This window comes from Pararge aegeria, chromosome 17 (genome assembly GCF_905163445.1).
Source record: "Pararge aegeria chromosome 17, ilParAegt1.1, whole genome shotgun sequence".
Lineage (NCBI taxonomy): Eukaryota > Metazoa > Arthropoda > Insecta > Lepidoptera > Nymphalidae > Pararge > Pararge aegeria.
The window spans coordinates 16,793,272-16,814,429 of NC_053196.1; the positions used below are offsets into that span (position 1 = coordinate 16,793,272).

At 35.6% G+C, this 21,158-nt stretch overlaps 1 protein-coding gene and 1 non-coding gene across 2 annotated transcripts in view; both read left to right on the forward strand.

The window, feature by feature from the left end:
- LOC120631280 overlaps window positions 1-21,158 on the forward strand; it is a 338,187-nt gene that overhangs the window by 54,576 nt on the left and 262,453 nt on the right. The window lies entirely within an intron of this gene.
- Window positions 12,230-12,301, forward strand: Trnag-ucc. Its single transcript has one exon. It is a non-coding gene; the product is annotated as a tRNA-Gly (tRNA).

A 21,158-nucleotide genomic window follows, 5' to 3' on the forward strand; every position in this document is an offset into this window, starting at 1 on the left:
CTCCGCCATAAAAAATGAAACGCCGAATTCAAAATGATGATGTCACGTTTACATAAACATAATTATGTACAGCTTGAACTTCAAAAATCTCAGTTCTCTCAATTCTCTGCAGTTCCTAATTTTTTTGTTATAAATACCAAAAACAATAATCATTAGCTATGGAACAAGGACATTCTAAAAAAAACTCTAATTTGCCTATGACATCCCGAGTACGGCCATGAAACTCGGCGTGCGTTTTCGCGCGCAATGTTTTTAAAAATATAATTTTAAATTTATATCAACAAAACCTTTAATTCCTACTGAAATAAGATATAGGAGGAGCTTCCAAACATCATAGGGCAGTTTTAGTCATCATGCGTATTCTAGAACCCTAAATCGCTTGGCACTTGGGCGATAAGGAGGTAGGATTCCGAAGCCTCCAGAAAAGTATCAAAAATTATAAACTCTCAAATAAACCAAGGATCGAACCTCGGACCTCTCACTTATAAAACCATAGCGCTCACCACTGCGCCAGGGAGGTCGTCAAAGTATCATAGCCTTCTAGTAACCAACATGGCACAATGTTACTCAAACAACGCATACTATTGTGCATGGTTTGCTCTGATTCTACAATCCATTCTTTCCATCTTTATATAACGCATACGCATATTGTATGCGGTTTGCTCTGATTCAATAATCAATTCTTCCCATCTTTATCTATAAAAAAAATCACTTAGCCTGAAGATAAACTTGCTCTGCATGTCCCATATAAGACAACTCCATTTGACAGAAATGCAAATAGCATTTATTTGCGCGCGGTACTCACGTTGCTTTGACTCGAAACCTCTTGGCCTCGTTCCGTTGATGGCTCCTTTACTGTGCTCTATAAACATTACATTTTTACATATTATTATTTTATATCTCCATTTCTCCACGCGATCCACGGTATGTTGCTTGCGTGACAATTTTCTTTTACAAAGAAATTGTATCTCTAAGCCTAAAGAACGGTGCTACAATCTTACGTACACATTAAATAATAGGTATGAAGTATTTGCTAAGTAAACTTATCCGAATAACAAAATAGGTAACAATTCAGAGAATTCAGAAAAACTGTGATATTTGATCATTACTTATTTATATTCAACCAAAAACCAAAATAAGAATGTCTTATGAATATAATCACTTAGATAATGAAATTTTTGTAAAATAGTTATTAATATTATAAAATGCTTTTTAACTATTTCTATGCATAAAAAAAAATCTTCACCAAGATGCTCTGCTGATGCATATAAGGCCAGACCAAATTCACGTTTGTAACATTAGTTTATTTTCTAAATTATCTATTATTGTTTCAATAGCAATTTAATGCAGCGCAAGTTAACTGTTAGTAAATTAATTTTTATTACTAATGCAATATTTTTTATGTTATGTATAATTGAAACTAAGTTAAGGGACGATATTTAATAGATATAGCTCTATTACTATGCCAGCATCTCTTCAAATCACAACCCACATACTTAAATCATCTAACAGTCACTTGAGCTAACGCACGGTAAACACTACGAGTAAACACTACGAATGGAATACGTAATATGTAATCAGTATACAGTATATACTCGTAAATATCTTCCTTGGCGTGAGCTTTGTGCAAGATTCAATGCACTTCTGTTTAGGCAAATTCCATTCTATTAACCACAGACAAAACAAATTATTATTTTTTTGATTCCACCACAAGTTAGCACTTGTAGTAAATAGTTGAAGAAAAACAGCAGACATGGGTACTGTCGACAGATCAAAGAACTATATATGCATAACTTTTTTTGACCGCCGATTGGCGCAGTGGGCAGCGACACTGCGATCTGCATCGAAGACCGTGGGGTCGATTCCCATAACTGGAAAAATGTTTGTGTAATGAACAAGAATGTTTTTCAGTGTCTGTGTGTTTATCTGTATATTATAAGTATTTATGTGTATTATATTCATAAAATTATTCATCAGCTACCTTAGTACCCATAACACAAGCTACGCTTACTTTTGGCGATGTGTGTATTGTCGTAGTATATTTATATTATATTTATTTATATTTATATAACTACCTCATCCGTCTAGTGTTTAGCATCTTAGATTTTCAACTAAATCTAACATGCTAAACAATAATGAATGTTAGACTAGGTTCAATCCCCGGGTAAGGCCTGTGAGCAGTAGTGGGTTTTTCTATCAAGAAATCCTCGGAGAGCACGTTAAGCTGTCGGTCCCGCACCTGATCTGATGATCTTTGAGTTGTGTTGGTGCTGCCGTCCCAAGAGAGAGCTCTATAATATCTTCCGCGTAGTTGGAAAATTTCTCTGGAGTTGGACCTGGCTGAAATCAAACTGAAACTGTTTTTATTACATGTACAGCTAATCTTTTTCAGCATAGTCCACGATGATTTTTTTTTTTATAACCCTATTCATTTTCGCGGGATAAAAAATATCTAATGTCTTTCTTTAGTATGCAAGCTTTCACTGTGCGAATATTTGCCAAAGCTGTGAAGCCATTCAAATGTAATAAAGACGCTTTTTAACCCCTGTGTCGCTTCGTTATTAAGTATTCTATATCCATACCCATGATATAAGCTATATATATATGCCAAATGTCATCAAGATCGGCGCTGTGGTTAAGACGAATGCAGGTAACAAACCAACAGAGAAATAAACGAATCAACAACAGCATGTCGCATGCGTGTGGTGACGTGAACTCGAAGGCTTTGCCTTTATCCTAAACCGCTTAATTCCGGTAAAGATTTGTTCACTTCAAAAACAACTATCGACAAATATAATTTGATTCCAATAAGAAAAGGTAATTAATCACAGTGGAAAAACAAACAATGAAATACCTAATTGATTCAATTCAATTGAAAAATCATAACTTAGTGGATTTTTCAGCTTTTCATTTTCCCGATAACAGCGCAATCGAGTGAAGCGAGCTCCAACAATCGGAAAAATAATAAAGTGGTGGAGAAACATTTAGAAGTTGGGTGGACGTGACAAATAAACTATCAACCGGGAAATGGATTGTAGGAGCCGAGGGAAGTTTGTCGACGTCCCGAGTTGTTGAAACTAAGGAATTGCCTATTAGCGATCATTTTAAAGGAAAAGTAAATATCTTTCAACTCAGGAATATGAGTATTTAAGTCATTGTTGTATAAATGCGTTGTTGTTAAGTGGTTTTGGTAACGGATAACGAGGTCTTCGTTTTGAGCTTTCTCCCATGAGAGGAAAGGCCTCTTTACATTCCCATACGTAGAAATGAGATTCGTAGCTACCTCGTAACGTAAAGACGTAGCGCAGAATACTATAACTGGGTACGGGTTTGGAAGTTTATTTTAAATAGGTGCCAAGTGTAGACCTATAATATGTATAAAAAATATATATATCTTTATTCAAGTAAGCTCATAGATTGCACTTTTGATGCGTACATTACATGAGAACTGTGTACACGGTAGTGAGATGCTGGCGATAACCATTTTTGAAAACTTAAAATTAAGGTTTTGAAGGTCCCAAACGTTAGAAGAACAACCTTTGAGAGCAATAATTCACACCCAAGCTTTTTTATCGATGACTTAGTCTACCATACTATAAAAGGACTTTTAAGCTTAAGTTTGATAAAAAATTTGAACTTTTTAAGAGACATCTCCATGATGTCAAATGGCAGTTTATTATAAAATTGTATACAATTTCCTTGAAACGAATTATTAATTTTATATAACCTACTCGTAGTATTGCAGTGCAAGCAGTATAAACATCAGTTTTACGTATACGCAATACGCGGTAAAATGTAGCCCATCTTTTCTTTATCGACGAACTTTATTGTTTCCCAACTAATAGGAAAATGCAAAGGTTTCTAGTTCCTACGGACTACGTGTGAAATTTATCGCTTCTTAAAACAAGGATTTATTTGCAAACTATTGGAAAGCGCAAGATTGAATACAGAATACAAGAATACAAAAATAGTCGGTCTACGCGTGCCGGAGAGGCGCGAACCGAAACAATTGTGCTGAACACTGAACTGTTGTAGAAATTTTTAAAACTAGCGGATAGTGATGACAAATTACACTCAATTTTCTCGAAATCGATAAATACTCGTAAATAAATATTTTTTTTATTTAGATTCCTTACCGTTCTTGTTTCATCTATGGAATCATTTTTGAAATTGAATTTGAATTTATGTGCAAGGAAGATCATGATTCATAAGACTTTATACTTAAGCTTGAATAAATTATTTTTTTCTAAAACGCGCTTTTCTGCAAGGGATATAGCTAATTAAAGTCATACTCGTATTAAATTTATACTCAGAATTTAAGAATCAATTTTATCTTATACTTATCGATTCAAAAGCAGACTACGTATTTAATGTACTCAAAATCTGTCAAATTGTATGGAACTGTCAAATCATGACTTTAGTTTTTCATACTTATTAAAAAACACATTTACCCAACACTGTACGATTTATAACATTTGGAAATATAATAAGCTATATTGATTCTTAAATAACATTATTAATATCATTAATATAGTCATTTGGGATAATCTAAGCACTCAGACTATACTTCACACGTCATCACCTACAAGTTATGGGGACAAAGAAACCCCTGGAATCATTATATCCCAAGCCAAGTAAAAATCACAAAATTACGCTAAATGTTTGCTGTAAATATATCGGTCGTCCTATTAATTATTATCGTACCGCTAGATTATCGATAACACCTATCATGTAGCATCACTATTAAACAGTCGTAGGAATTTTAAAACTGGCGAATAAATCCCGCATTTCCACCACAAGCCCCTCGGGCCTGTTGCATATATTCCAATATACTTTCAACTTTATCCTGATATAAATAAAATCTCAATTAAACATTGAGTATTTTACGGAAATAAGTATTTAAGATTGTAGACTAGGGAGTTTATTTCTTTTGTGTGGATGTAATAAAGTTTATTTTCGCTTGGTTGCTCTGATACGCCTGCAGTGGTGCGACGCAGTGCGTATACGGGCGTCCGATGCGTATGCACCCGGAATCCGGATATGGCTGATATTTATGGGATGTTAGAGTTCGTAGCATTCGTTGAATTGATCGCGTACACTTGCTGACCATTTTTTGGATTTTTAATGATATCAGTATAAGTGAAATTGTCTCATTGTCCTAGTGGTTAGCATTTATGACTACAGATCACGATGTCTTGGGTTCGATTCCCGGATCAGATTTGGATGGTATTGTTCTCAGTACCAGTCCAGGTAAATAGACGGTGCCCCTGTGCCTCGTTTGGCATCTTGGGCCTTCAATGACGGTTATTGTCACTAATTAATAGTGATCGATAACGCCCACAAATCCGTATTGAAGCAGCGTGGTTATTCTTTACATTTAATATAAATAATTCTTTTCGCTTGTGATAGAGGAGAGCTGTGACTTTAATATGCAGATGGTGATGTCCATAGGGATTCATAATTCAAAAATACGAATAGGTAAATTAGCTTTGGTTAGTGTTTGTCTGACTAGTTTTCACGTCCGAGAGCCTTTGCTAGTGAGGTTAAAGTATACCTTTGTGTTTATATCTGTCATTTTAATAACTAATAAAGTAACTTTATAATTTTAGAAAGGATTTACAAAATTTCACCATCCAAATCGTCACTTAAAAGCTAAAGTTGAGTGGCGTCTTTTTGGCCAAATGAGTACCAGCTTTTCGATCACAACATGCATGGTTGAAGCGAAGTTCGGAAGACGTCATTTGAAAAGACTAATGCCAAAACGAACAGCCCTCGCAACTCCGCAACCCATAGTTTGTTCATTTATATAATATGTTTGTGTAACAATGCATCCAATGAAGCAGTCTGACTAATGAGGAAGCCCACTCATAACATAGTTTAAATATATAGAACTTTGTGTCTACGAGTACTAACAGTAAGTAAAGTAGGCGAAGCGTGAAATGTCTTCATCATCTGCCGACGTAAGAGTTGAGTCAACGCGCCAACGTGGGCCGAGCGGCGCCGGTGGGATGTGAGGTTAGAGTGCGGCCATAACACCGCTGTAAGAAGCTTTTGCTTCATAGGAAATTTCTAAAGGTGCTGAAGGCTGCTAAAAAGAATTTTGAACTGAGATTATTATCAGTTCAAGTTCTTGTATGTTATTCTTGACCATATGAAGACCATATTAAAAAAAATAGTATGAATAACATATTTGGTTATTGCCTCTTGTAAATATGGATGCTGATATCAGAATTAAAAATGCGTTTGAGTAAAAAAAGCACGTATTTGAAGAGTTTAATCAATTTCAACAGATCTTGACCTGATCGAAAGGAACGTATACGTTTCAAATAAAGAAATATTTTTTCAAATCGGTTTATAAATGGCAGAGTTCTGAGGTAATAAACATAAGAAAAGCAACCGAAGCAAAAAGCGGAGGTTATCAAACCTCCGCTTTTTGTAAGTCGGTCAATAAAATTGAATTTTTGATAACCTGGGCATCAAAATTAGAAAATAGAATCAAAAATCTGGACATGTCACAATGTTAAAAGCTATGTTTAGTCAAAAAGCTTTAGTAACAGTTATGTGTAGGTTAGGTTCATTATTGGATGACTTATGGCTTTTAAAAATGTTAACTTACTTTAAGCCTCAATTGAAAGCCCTGGCTCATTTAACTGGCCATAGAAAGACCTATGTTTGGTGTGCCATAGAAGAATAAGTGTAGCGGACAAAAAATGTATTACTACATTTTTTGTTTATAAATATTTTCACCCCTTTTTTCTTATTCATCAAGGCCCAAGAAAACACTTCAGAAATATTACTGAATTAAATATTCAAACTTACCTATGGCGAAAGCTTTTGCACCCGCCACTTTAATAGCCCCACATGACTCACCTCCTTGAAATAAATTATGAATAAACATTATTGTAACGGGACGCCATCACCATGGGGTTTATCTAACCTCTCCCTTTAACGCTCGTTTATCTGTTTCGAGGAAATATGAAAATGCACTCGCAACTTTACAGCGTTCATTTATTTGCTCCTGCCTTACCCTTTTACGGACGGCCGATTGGCGCAGTGGGCAGCGACCCTGCTCTCTAAGCCAAGGACGTGGGTTCGATTCCCACAACTGGACAATGTTTGTATCATGAACATGAATGTTTTTCAGGGTCTGGGTATTTATCTATATATTATAAGTATTTACATATATTATTCATATAATTATTCATCAGTCATCTTAGTACCCATAACACAAGTTATGCTTACTTTGGGGCTAGATGGCGATGTGTGTTAGTGCGATTGTCGTAGTATATTTATTTATTTATATTAATTATTTGGATTTATGATTCCACGTTTCATAATCACAGAACTGAGCTCTACTAGTATTATTAAATAATGAAAAACTTATAACGTTTTCCACTAGTCCACTAGTGCCACTAATCCAATAAAAAGGGGAAGAAATTACTTGTCCACCTGTCAAAGCACGGCGACTGAGAAAAGGGTAGTTTATCATTGTTTAAATTTAACTTTTATATTTTGGGTATTATTTGCACCGTGTGCCCACGCTCGGAGAGTTAAAAAATACTTCGTCCTTTCCCCGCGGAGAAAAATTTCTCTTGCACATGTTAGTCGCGCTCGTGGGATTGCATCAAGGATTTACTTGTTGTGAAATATAAAAAAAGGTTTAACCTGTCCCCTGCATTAGAATAATAAATACTCTATTACTTTTTCTCGTATTATTTACGAGTTCATTTCCGCGACATCCCAGACCGCAATCAACGAACGTTCAATTATTTATTTCGCAGTGAAAATTAAATCCTAAACAAAGTTTTGCTCCCACTAAACTAAGGCTGAGAATGATTAGTATATAACCTATGCTTCTACTCCACCCCGATTTCTGAACGTCGTCGTCATCCGGACGTGGGCTCAAAGCAAGGTCTCTGAGGCATGCGGACTAATCAATACATTATAATGCTAAATTTGTGGCCAATTTTCATATTGTTATGTTACGACTTGTATTATTTTTTGACGTCTAAAAAAACCTTTTTCTTTTTGTAAGACAGTTTATAATCATATAGCATGGAAATAAAGTTATCTATTATCATTATTTGTATTATTACTGACAGGTTTACAGTTTAAAATAAGACACTTTCCACCCCAATAGACGGAGATAAAGAGAATGGGTTACAGTAATCACTTACTCTGCGGCACGTCTTTATCGGTATTTTAATGGGGGCAGCAAGGAAACGGCTGAAGCACAAAATAAAATAAAAAGGTAATTGGTGAAGTCACACAACTTCCTGTGCAATGGGCAAACACTTTTATCAGCGACACTTGTCCTGACCACACTGGACGGCATCCCATTTATTTATTTCGCCATGAAAATTAAATTCAATCTAATTAATATGAAAACGGGAAATAGGATTAATTCTAGCCCGGATGTTATATTGTGTGAGAGCTATTTCCATTCTGTCTACCTCTAGACATAGTCGTTTTAACTGCAGTAATAAATGAACAAGATTAACTCCAGAGAATGAGAGCCAACTGAGTAACATTTACCATAATTGTTTATATTATAACAGCAGTTTTCTATTAGCTTGTGTTTAATGTAAACTTTGCACTCTTTAAGATACAACTTCAAGATTACAACCGGTAGTTTATAAAATTTCCATTAAACAAATTAGTAATTTTATGTAGCCTAATGTATGGCACTGTCACGACGCAAAACGCGACGGGGTGCTATAAGTTGGATTTGTCTGTGTGTAAGTCAGTCTTTGGCATCGTATTTCCCGAATGGGTGAATCAATTCCGATTTTATTTTTTTTTGTATGAAAGGGGAATTAGTAGGGAGTATTTTCAGCTATGGTTGATTAAAATGACGGATTAATATTTTTTTTACAACTCCCTCAATATGAATATCAATTGAAAGGGCGTGACTAGTAGAATAATGTGCCCAATATTGAAAGTCAAAAGTTTATAAAATTTTTAGTTCATATAATTCTGTTTCTATTTTTTTTATTTAAATTTTGTTTCTATTTTTATTATGCTAACAATTGCGCTAACGAGGTCAGTCAGTTATTACATTAATATTGCCTTAACATATTTTTTGTTAATATCGTCGGTTAGGAGGTAGAGCAGTCATTAATCGTCCGCTATCTCAACAGCTTTCCAATGTTAATATAATCTGTGGAGTAGGTAATAGAGCGGTGCGCATATGGGTCATAAACTCATAACTAGGGATGGCAACACCACGGTCAATCCTTATATGTTTTTGTCTATGGAACGAATCTTATTTCTTACTAACTACCCGCGACTTCATTCACGTATACTAAGGTTTTTTAAGGGAACTCTCTTATTTCCCGGGATAAAAAGTACCCTACGTTCTATTCCAGACTAAAATCTATCTCTGTAACAAAGTACATGTCATTTTCCATGATTTTTTGACATGCATACTAAATGTGGATTGTTGTTACTCTCTTAAGCATCGCAAATTTAAAAAGATAAATCCTATCACCTGTTGTCATAAGCCGAAGTTAATAAATAAACAATCTTTTTCGAAATCTTCACATTAAATAATTTAGTTATCGACAGGGAAAGAATGGCACTACAAATCCCGTGGAAACTATTGGTTTTCATGGGTAAAAAGTACGGAAGGCCTTAGGATAAACACACAAACACACTTTCTCGTTATAATATTAGTAAGCATTAATTTAATCTAGCAACACAAAAAAAATATTTACTGCATCATGCCCGTGGGTGAATATTCAAATTTTTCGTATAGGTATTTAGGTATTATAATCGTAGATATTTTATTTTAGGGGTATTTTTGACAATGTTTTAAAACACTTTTTTCTAAGTTCTTATGCGTGACAGCCCTGATTGCGACAGGCGCTAATGTCAATAGCAATAATGGACGAGCGCCATCTGTCGGCGGACATGTGCCACTAATTATCGAGATACGAGCTCCAGGGGCGGCTACGGTGTGCGTTTAATTCATTTTTCATTACCAACTTGAAAATGTTGCTTTATGACAAGAACGTGTGTTGAATTACAGAAAACTCGCCTCGACTAGTAAGAGACCGAGTTTAGTCATTGGACTCTATAAAATTAAAATTAGTTTCCTAGTTTACCACTACAAGTTAGCAGCCTTTGACTACAAAATTCAAAATTCAAAATTCATTTATTTCAAGTAGGCTTAATATAAGCACTTTTGAAACGTCAAGTCTATCTGTTTGTAGTGATTCTACCACCTACAATTTTAACTTGTTGTTAATTGTGTCGGAGAGTATGCTCAGAACTGTTTGATCTAGTTCCCCCGTAACCTTTTCCCTACGTGGTTGATGTACCAAGGACGCGTACTAAGCGCTTTTCATCCTTGTTCATGATTTGAAGGTCGATTGGCGCAGTGGGCAGCGACCCTGCTTTCTGAGTCCAAGACCGTGGGTTCGATTCCCACAACTGGACAATATTTGTGTAATGAACATGAATGTTTTCAGTGTCTAGGTGTTTATCTATATATTAGAAGTATTTATGTATATTATTCATTAAAAAAAATCATTAGTAATCTTAGTACCCTAGAAAAGATAGAGATACGTATAGGGATTCGAACTTGGCCCCCCGAAAGCCGAATTCCAAACCACTGGATTAATCTATCGCAAATCAATTGAGCAGTTTTCGCGTGAAAGAGTAACATCCATACATCTATACATCAGCACAAACTTTCACATACACACTATTAGTAGAATATTTAAGCGAAAAATCCTAATATTATAAATTAGAAAGTGTGTTTGCTTATCCGTATTCCTTGTCAAACTAAAGAAACAACCAATATTATGTTTTTGTTGAGAGTTAAAACCACCGAGAGTAACACAGGCTACTTTTTATCCTGGTAAAACAAACGGTTCCGACAGAATTTGTGAAACTAGACGCGGATGAAAAACGTAAGCAACGTTGTAAATAGTCAAAGTCAAAGTCAAATACTTCTTTATTCAAATAGGCACATAGACATACACTTTTGATGCGTACATTACATGTAAAATGTGACATAAGAGTGAGTTGATGGCGATAAATAAATCGTCAACTTAAAACTAAAGATACGAGGGTTCCAAACGCGCCCTGGTCTAAGAAGAAGCCCACAACAAACTTAGCCGGGTTTTTTTGTTATCACCATCTCACATTGTCATTTAAAAACTATTTAACAAGCAACCTGGTTAGAGCAATAATTTACACCCAAGCATTTTTATCGTTGACGTAGTCCTTAATACTATAATAGGATATTTCTATAAGCTTACGTTTAATACAAACTTTGAACTTTTGCAGAGACATCTCCAAGATATCAACTGGTAATTTATTGTAAAATTGTATACAGTTTCCTTTAAATGAATTATTTATTTTATGCAGTCTAGTATATTGCACTGCAAGTTATTTTTGCTTCTAATGTTCAAATTATTGCAGTCATATTTTCTCTTAAAATTAGATATATTTTCGTGAACATACATTAAATTTTCAAATATGTATTGGCTTAAAAATGACATTATCTTAACATCTTTAAATTTAGCTCTCAATGACTCTCTCGGACCCATTATAAATATCATCTGGTATCTCAAATTAGCTACAAAGCTTCACATACCCATAGAACTAAACCACATATAGACAGTTAAACAATTTCTAGCTACAAAGTACAGGAATTTCCCAAGTTTCACAGTACAAATGGTCAGCGGCGTTCCCGGGACACTAAAATATTCCCGGTTAGAGCGGCGCGGAACTATTCCATCCTTCACAATTAATTCCATTGTGCCCGGGACCTTTTGTGGGCATGTCTTGACGTCCGCCTTGTGAATGCTTAATAACCGAGATCATTAAAGGGTTTCATCTCGATTTGGTAAGACAATGCTTTATCTGATCTGTTATCTTTTTTATTGAGAAAAAACCGGTTCCTAAATCTCGCTTTGCTTATTTTAAGGCGATGGTTATCCACTAACCATCAGGTGGGTGGCTTGGTGGACAATTAATATTACTATAGAAAAATGGTAATGATAACTCCAACTGTGCAAATTAAATTTAAGACACAACTAACATAATGTTGCGAGTCTATATAGAAATGTTGTATTATTCGAAATAAAAAAGTTATAACTTTAAAAGTATTGTTTGCCCAGTTGAAATCATATTCATATTTTTCTCGTTATTGATACATTATCATACCTACTAGCACAATTCATGATATTCTATAAAATATTGGTATAGTAGTAATATGGCGTTGGTGGTGTAATGGTCAGCATAGTTGCCTTCCAAGCAGTTGATCCGGGTTCGATTCCCGGCCTACGCACAAAGTTTTTTAATATTTTATTTTTTAATTGAAAATTATTTTTCTGTTAATGTTTTTTATAATTTTATTAGTTTTTAATATCATAGAATTTCTATGAATGAATATACTATGGAATTTGTCTTTATGAGTTGGAGCCCTTATAAGAAATTAGCTGAAATTCATGGTCATGGACACCTATGGTCGTAACCACTAGGGTGTTTAACGCTTAAGGCGTCCATAAAAGCAAATACAGCTCGACGTAAAATTCAACTTAGAAAGGCAGGCTTGCGGTGTTTCTATGTCTTCATCGCCTTTTTCAACATGTTGCTACTACTGGTGCTTATTAAAAGCACTCTAATTGTGATGGTAGGCTTTAACAATAAACACCGCAATATTATGTTTGTTTTTATAACTAGAGGCGATTGCTTATTGTGCTCTCCGAGGGACAGGGTTGGATGACGGCCGACGCGGTCTTCCAAACTCATGGCTGGTACTCAAAATTTATTGACAGTTAAACTCAATACTTAACAATTGTTGATCCAAGTTGAGAATTGAATACAGCAGTTTAAAGTTAGAGTTAAAAGATACCAATGTATCCAAAATAGGCAGCTACGTCTCAAGAATCCATATTTCTTCTGTTGTAATGAAAATCCTCACGCAACTTTGCGGAATTCCTTAACACTTTCCACTCGCGATCGCTTTCCGCAAAGAGGCGTATAATCCTCGGAATATTTTCAATATGCGAACTTTAGCGGAACCATACGCCGCTCCGCCGCGTAAACCTCTGATGCGGCTTTGGGGAATTTCCTTGCCATTTCTGCGCTAGAAATGTAATATTCTCACAATCGCATCGATGATTTTGATTTTTGCCTGGATTCCATATCTGTTTAGCAATCGTTCGAATGGAAATATTGCTCGCATATTTACGAATCAATTGACAAATTCAAATTCATTTGTTTGCTTAAATCATGACTTATATTTTATACAAGTTTAGTCACAACATGAAATCTTAAAGTATCTAAGGTGGTATATTATGCATCACCACACAATTGCAAATTTATTAAAAATAAAAATAATAAAAATTGTAATTGAGACACTAGAGTTTTTGGGAAAACCAATATAGAAACTTATATGTAGAAAGAAACTTATGTGTATTTTTATTCCGCTACAATTTAGCCCTTGACTGCAATCTCACCCGTGGTAAGAGATGATGCAGTCTAAAGTTAGCGGGCTAACTAGGCGGCATCATACCGAAACTCAAAATTTCTATCGCACGTTTTGTCGGTAGGGTGGTAGCTAGCCATGGCCGAAGCCTCCCACCAGACAAAGTAGTGGTAGACTTTCTGCTTTATTGCAAAAATAAATTGATTTAAGTTGAAAGAATATGTTAAAACACATTTATTTCGAGGTTACTAAAAACCGTCGATGAATTCCTTAATGACAAGGTTGCTTAGATGCATCCGGCTCTGCTTTCATCTCTCACAAGATAGAAAAATGAATGTTAAAATATAAAATGTAAATACTTGATGTTGGAAAAGAGCAACTGCAGAGTTTTTTTCCGGCTTCTTGTCGGTAGTATCTGCCTTTCGAACCGGTAAACACAGGTCACAACAAACAGACAGACTTGACGTTTCTAAAGTGCTTATATTAAGCCTACTTTAAATAAATTTTGAATTTTGCAAAAGAACTCTTTAAATATTGGCCGATTTTACTAATCTTCTATCTTAATAAGACTAGCAATTCAGAAAAAATCGTATACTTGTTCCAATGTAGTTGAAACTCCTGTCCGTGTACTAGACAGTGTGTACGAGAGTGGGGGGTTTCCGGAATTATTAATTTGTTAGTCCAGCGCAACAGCGAGGGCGGCGTGTAACACAATTTGAGCTCGTCGTCAGCAGATGTGGCCCCCAACTTGACCGCAGCTTCGCTCGGGCAGGTCCAGCGGAAATACCTCTGCGTCAGTAACGCCGTTGTATATAACAAGTAACCTATCCGTTTTAATATATAAATAAAGACATTCTTTTTTTTTCTTTCATCTTATTGTTTAATTTGAGATTCCCTTGACCTCTTGGTAATCACAGTTACTAATATTTTAACTGTCAACAGCACATCAAAGTCAAAGCTTGGTCTCGAAAATGGAAACTACAATTGAAATAAAAAATTACCAACAATGAATAAAAACAATAACTGGGTGTAGAGATTTAATAAAACGGCCGGTGGGTTAGCCCGCTTTCACCGTGTGGACCGTCCTGGCGCAGTGGTAAGGGTGAGTTTTATAAGTCAGCCGGTCTTGCCGTGCCCCGCCTGAGAATTGAAAAAAATCGGTTTGTCAAAAATGTAATTACTTAAGTATGGAAACTATTAATAATTAATTACATAAGGAAGTCCCGGGATCGATCTCCGAAAGGTAAAATTTGGGAATTTATAATTTCTGAATGTGTCTAGAGACCTTGGCTGTGGCTAGTTACCACACTGCAAAGAAGACCAAGCGGTTTAGTGTTCCTATGCTATGTAGACACCCTATTGGGGGTTGTGTTTTATAACTGACTGCTTGGTAGCAGTATGATGGTTCATATTATTACATTTACATCTCCAACTGCTATCATCTGCTATTATCACTATCTTACCATTAGTTGAGATAGCAGGAGTGGATTAAAAGAACTTGGCTGTTATTTTGTTTGTAGTGTACTATAAAAGTAAATTCTTTTATTTCATCGGAATAACTCACGTTATTTCAGTGGGCCAATTGTGATAGCTTGTTGATAACATTAAATAAATTATAAATAAATATACTACGACATTACACATATACCAAAAGTGTAATGTCGTAGTATATTTATTTATAATTAAAACACCTAGCACCAAAGTAAGCGTAACTTGTGTTATGGGTACAAAGATGACCGATGAATTTATGAATAGTATACATATATGCTTATAATACACATATAAACACCTAGACACTGCAAAACATTTTTGTTTATCACACAAACAAATTCCAGGAATTGAACCCACAACCTTGGACTCGGAAAGCAGAGTTTTCCACTGCGCCAGTCAGCCGTCAAAAAAAAATTACAACGTAGATTCAGGGAATCCCAGGAAATACTGATAACGTTTAATTGAATGTAGTTTAACGAGTAGGATCTAACAAACATTAAGGTATTTCTGAAAAATATGTGACCTTGCAAATGAATGTGACATTACATCGCAATAGTTACGTAGTGTCCATTGACAGCACATTTAAAATCCCTTCAAAAACTCTGCTAAACTATTGCGGCGTTATGCCACATTTTATTTTTAAGGCCATATATTTCCCAGCAAACCTGCCTAAGAGCAGCGTTTTGAGTGTTAAATTTTTAAACCCTGTATCGTTACCAAACAAGATGGCGCTACAAAGATCCTGCATCGCGCTAGCGAAGTGTTCACAAAAATTTACGATATGTACAACTTTCAAAGATGAATGGTCGCACCCCCCAGCACGATCACCCGCTCGGAGGAAAATTTTCCTATTGTTACCGTAGAGGGTATCACCTTAGCTCCCGTACAAACCCTATCTAAGAGAGACGAGGCTTGTGTCTGAGGTACGTTAATAGGCAGCGGAAGATATTTCTTAAAAATACTTCAATGTTATTTGGACCATTTTCGTCATCTATATTCAATTAAACGTTAACAACATTTCCTGTGATGGCTTGAATCTACGCTGTAATGTTATCAACAAGCTAATACAATTGGCCGCGGTCAGCGCCGCGCTCTCGTCTCGCAGGTACTGCGGTCGGGGAGATATTAATGCGGTCTAATTATAAACAAACAGATTTCAGAGGAACGTTTTAGGTAACTCTATAGCTACCGTTTGAATTGAAATTCATGCCATGCATTTTAAAGGTGTTTATCTCATCAGTGTTTAAGTTATGGTAAGTGGCAAGAGTTATGTCATATACACAAATTTTTATTCGATTTTAATTTACACTATGGCACGTTATTAAATACCGAATATATTAAGTCTTGTATATTTTTTTGTGTATTTTTATTTGCTTTGTCCATTATGTCTTTTTATATGACGACTTGCTAGAGCAAGGATTAAGGGATTAGTTCCATCATGTTGCTTAAATTCGAGTTGGTGGACTTTTAAGAATTTTAGTATAATATTGTTTTTTTAAGTGATAATTTGCGGACCACAAGCAGATGATAAGCAGAAACATCTGCTGGCAAGTAGAAACTTCTGCTTGCAACCATCACCTATGAACAAAATTCGCAGGGCATGCATAGAACCCTCTGTCCATCATTCTGATTCCACTTACGACTATTAAAAAGTACTACCTGTAAAAAATTTTACTATTTCATATTTATTAACAAATAAGTACGATGTATTGACATATTTTTATATTTCTTTCCTACCTACTGGTGTGAGAAACCGGGTGGGGGAACGGGTCGCTTCCACTCGGGACGAGGTCTGTCAAAAATAGCTCTGTAATTCAAATCCTATTCACTCGCTTAATACTACTATGTGAGCGATAGTGGGTAGGCCAAAGTTTGCGTGTTGAACTTCCACAATTTTTGAATTCATATCAACTTTACTATTGATGAGTTTCTTAATGTCAATATTGCTTGGAAACCGGCCACTGTTCTGTCATTTAACACGTCAGAATAAAAAAAAAATCTGGATGATAGTATCTGTTGAATTTGTTGCTGGCTCCGTCACGTTACTCCGTCTGTTTTAAGAACCGGTGGTAGAGTACAAAACACAGACAGACTAGTTGTTTCAATGGTGCCTATAGAGTAAGTAGGCTACGTGTAAAAAAATAATACTGGTTAATTAAATTAAATTAATATTATGATTTTTTAATTATTTCTTTTGTACATCTATTCGGGTTTTCCTTTTCTATAAAGTACAGTCCTATTTTAGTAAAGCCTCTTCGTTCTTTCCTGTACCCCTGACAACATGACGCAAAATTTCATGATACTCGTTTGGGAAGTTAAGGTATGAAAACGTAATTTTTTACATACATTTTTGTCTTTATAATATTGTGAGAATGAATTTTATACGATATTAAAATCATAAGCTTAAAAGAGAAAGAGAGTTTAAATTGTAAAATCTTATAAGAATGCAACGGAAAACAAACTACACATGCGTCGCGTCTTGTTTCCGCCGCGCCGTTAAAGGGCACGTACGTCACGTGCTACGACTTCACCATAACGACTACAAATAAACGATTCGAATTCACTGCTACAGCGACTCACATACAGTTTATCCTAATATGAATAACAAAAAACAATATCGACTTTAATATAAGACGTCATTCCCGACTGATAATAATATGGTAATCGCAAAAAGTCAACTTATTAAATTAATCCAACTTAATATTATAAATGTGAAAGTGTGGATGTTTGTTATTCAATCACGCATAAATAGCTGAACAGATTAAGATCAAAAATGGCATGCATGTAGCCTTTGATATGAAAAATAAAATAGTCTAGCTTTTATCGCGGGAAAAAAAGAAAGTTCCCGCGCGAATAAAAAGACGCGAACGAATTCGAGGTATCAGCTAGCTACGTGGGTGGGTGCGTATTTATTGTATAACATCGAAAGAGTCTCGTAGAGTCGTTATTATTGTTTGTCTTGGATTATAGCAAATAAAGATTATACTTAATACTTAAATCATAGATTTATGCAAAGTGAATTTAATAATTAACAAATACATATTGTAAATAATTGAACTTACAGTATTTGTATAAAATAAGCCATTTTTTTTTGTATTTATTCTTCTACAAGTTAGCACTTGGCAGCAATGATATCTGATGGTAAGTGGTAATGCAGTTTTAGATTGGCCGAGGCCTCCCCTCAGACCAACACAAGAGTTTGCTTTAAATTTTTCAAGTAATATATAGAATTGGCTGTTATTGCAGATATCATTGGTTTATGCTTTATAGAGGCGGATAATAAAACCGAGTATATGGACCGCGTAATGGCCGCCCGCTCTAAAGTAACAGACTAATGCTTGGAATATAGAAGTATTGTACTTTGTTTCATTTAAATATACAACTGTATATATAAACAACTGTTTTTCACCCGTGTTAACATTGGGTCGAAATAGTCGACGATGTTTTTCTAAGAGAGAAAACATGACATTTTGAGACTTAATGTCATGTTTTACATTTTTAGGAAGACTGCTAACCCGTTTGGTAAGCATATTTCCCCATTAGCAGCAGGCCGTAGTCCACCACTCTAAGCCATAGTGGATTGGTGGACTCTACATACCTTTGAGAACATTACGGAGGCATGTAGCTTTCCTCACGATATTTTCCTTCAGTGTTGAAGCAAGTTATATTTAAATTTCTTAAAACGCACATAACTAGTGAATGTTAGAGGTTCGAACTCGGATCCCCGAAAGCGAAGTCGAAGTCCTACCTACATCAATAGCCTGAGACTGTTGGAATAAGGTCTCTCCCAAGGGGAGGGTTTGCTAAAAATTACTGTGCTGCGCAGACAGGTTGGTGTTGGTAGAAGTCGCGCTATATGGTAGTAGTAGCATAGAAGCACTTCTGCTCCGACTCCGGTATATTCCCGTAGTCGCCTGTATAGGCGACTACGGGAATATACCGGAGTATAATACTGCTAGTATTAGCAGTGACAACTGTATTCCAATCTTCCGCCCACCACACGCTCTTATTTTGCACATTTCAACCTCCACTTTTCAAATTTTATGACTTAAATGAAGGTTTCTTTGACCATTGAATCAAAGTCACCTGGGTGTATTTCACAGTTCCAAAGTCGTCCTAACTAAGACTGACGCAAAAAAATACATTTTTTTTTTATATGGTGGTATGGTATGACAATAATTTCTTGAACTAGTGCATACAAACATATAGGTTTTTCTTTCAAAACAACAACTACAAAAATATTGAATATAAACTTAAAAATATACACCATCATAGGTTTACTTTGGATGTTATTAATTGTAGGTATTCCAAATGCAAATTGGATTGGATATAAAGTGGGTACTTCAAACTCAATCCCAATTACAATTTATTGTTTTATGTACCTGATAACTGTACATTGTAATAAATCTAAATGCAGTATCACTCTACATTGCAGAAGCTGGCCTCTACACTGTAGAGGGTCTACGTTTTGATTCGAGTTATTTTTATGCGCCAATAAACCCCTTTTAGTATACATCCAGATAATCCGTTTTCATTACCAACCGTAAACCAATCTTATGTTTCTTTCCAAACAACTTCATTTAATGTATCTTTCTATATGATAATTCCTATCCCTACTTCCCTACTAATATTATAAATGTTAGTTTGTTTGTTACGCTTTCACGCAAATGCCAATTGAATGCCACATAAAAAAATAATCGAACGCAGACGAAGTCCCGGGCAACAGCTAGTATGAACGCATCTATAGTCTAGTAGTTCGCATATTTTATAGCGGATCACGAGGTTTTGGGTTCCATTCCAATTTTTTTTTCTAGACATTCTCAGTAAGCATCGTCTCTGAAAAGTACAGGAGTCATTTGTAGGATTGAGTATTTGCGTTTACGATATGGTTCAATGTGTTACAACACATTTAATAATCGAATAATCAGAACTATACGATACGTAAACCTTTTTTTTTTCTTTTCAAACAACTTACTTGAATGTATCTTTCTATATGATAAAATTATGTAAACGATACAATGATCTAGTAGTTAACATATTCGATAGACAATTTTACAAGTGTTGCCTGACCGTTCCTTTAACCCGGGCCGTACCTGAAAGAGAAAAATAAATGGCAAAAGGGTGGTGGCAAAATTTAACGATAACTCAGTCATTAATCACAAGGGGCTCATTAGGGGCTCGTTACGTTTAGGTACAATGTCGAAAGCTTTGATTTGAGGGTGGAGTCATTATAATCTTTCGTTTCCTTTTTTGTCCCGAACCGATGATATACTTTAAATGACATGATTAATCGGCAACGGGCTTTTGATATTTGTAACAAAGTATCATAAATTCATAACACACAAAAGCGCCGTTTCTCTAGTCCAGTGGTTAGCATTTTCAACTGCAGATCACGAGGTACTGGGTTCAATTGGGTCAAGAATTAATTCTCGATTCTTTCTGTTTAAATTCCAGAGTTAGAAAATTTCGCGTGCTTCAGAGAGCACACCAAGTTGTGATTGCAAGTTATGATTTGAAGGTGCACCAAATTTTTCTGTTACTCCTTCGCAGGCCTAGTGTAGGTAGGAGACAAATTATATATCTCCCGATGGTATCGCCTGTCAGGGGATATAACTAACGTGTCCACCTACTAAACCACGGGAACATGGATTAGGAGAAATTTACCCCCGTGTAGTATTACACAAATATTATTTGGATATTATTTCCACTTGTAGGCCAGTACTCTTAAAGCTGATAAAGCTGTGGGAGTAGATAGATTATAGATTTTATATCTTTTCCCCGGGAAGATAATTTTCTTCTGCCGATGCTAGCCGTGCTGAAGGGGTAAAGGGGAATATAACCAACTGTGGAGGGTCTTTCGCTGCGGACGCCTAAGGCGGATGATTGCGCAAGTTCTCGTGACCCAGTCATCAGGCGTACCTAGACCTGGACCTAGAAACATACTTGGGGTAGTCTCGCTAGTTCGTTTATCAAGTTGTCCAAAAAGTACAGCTTTGGTTGTACAGTTTCCGGGGGAGATGAATAAATGCTTTTTAATCAGTAGCAGTTTTAGCTTTTTGACAAAGAGTTCGTCCGGGGAAGTACTACCACTTATTTCTACCTCCAAGCAGAATTTTTTTTATATTAATAGCGATCTACATAGATAAACATCTGCAGCAACAGAGGCGTGATGCGTTTCCGGCTTTTAAGAAATTTGTTTATCCGCCCCTTGAATAACCCAAGA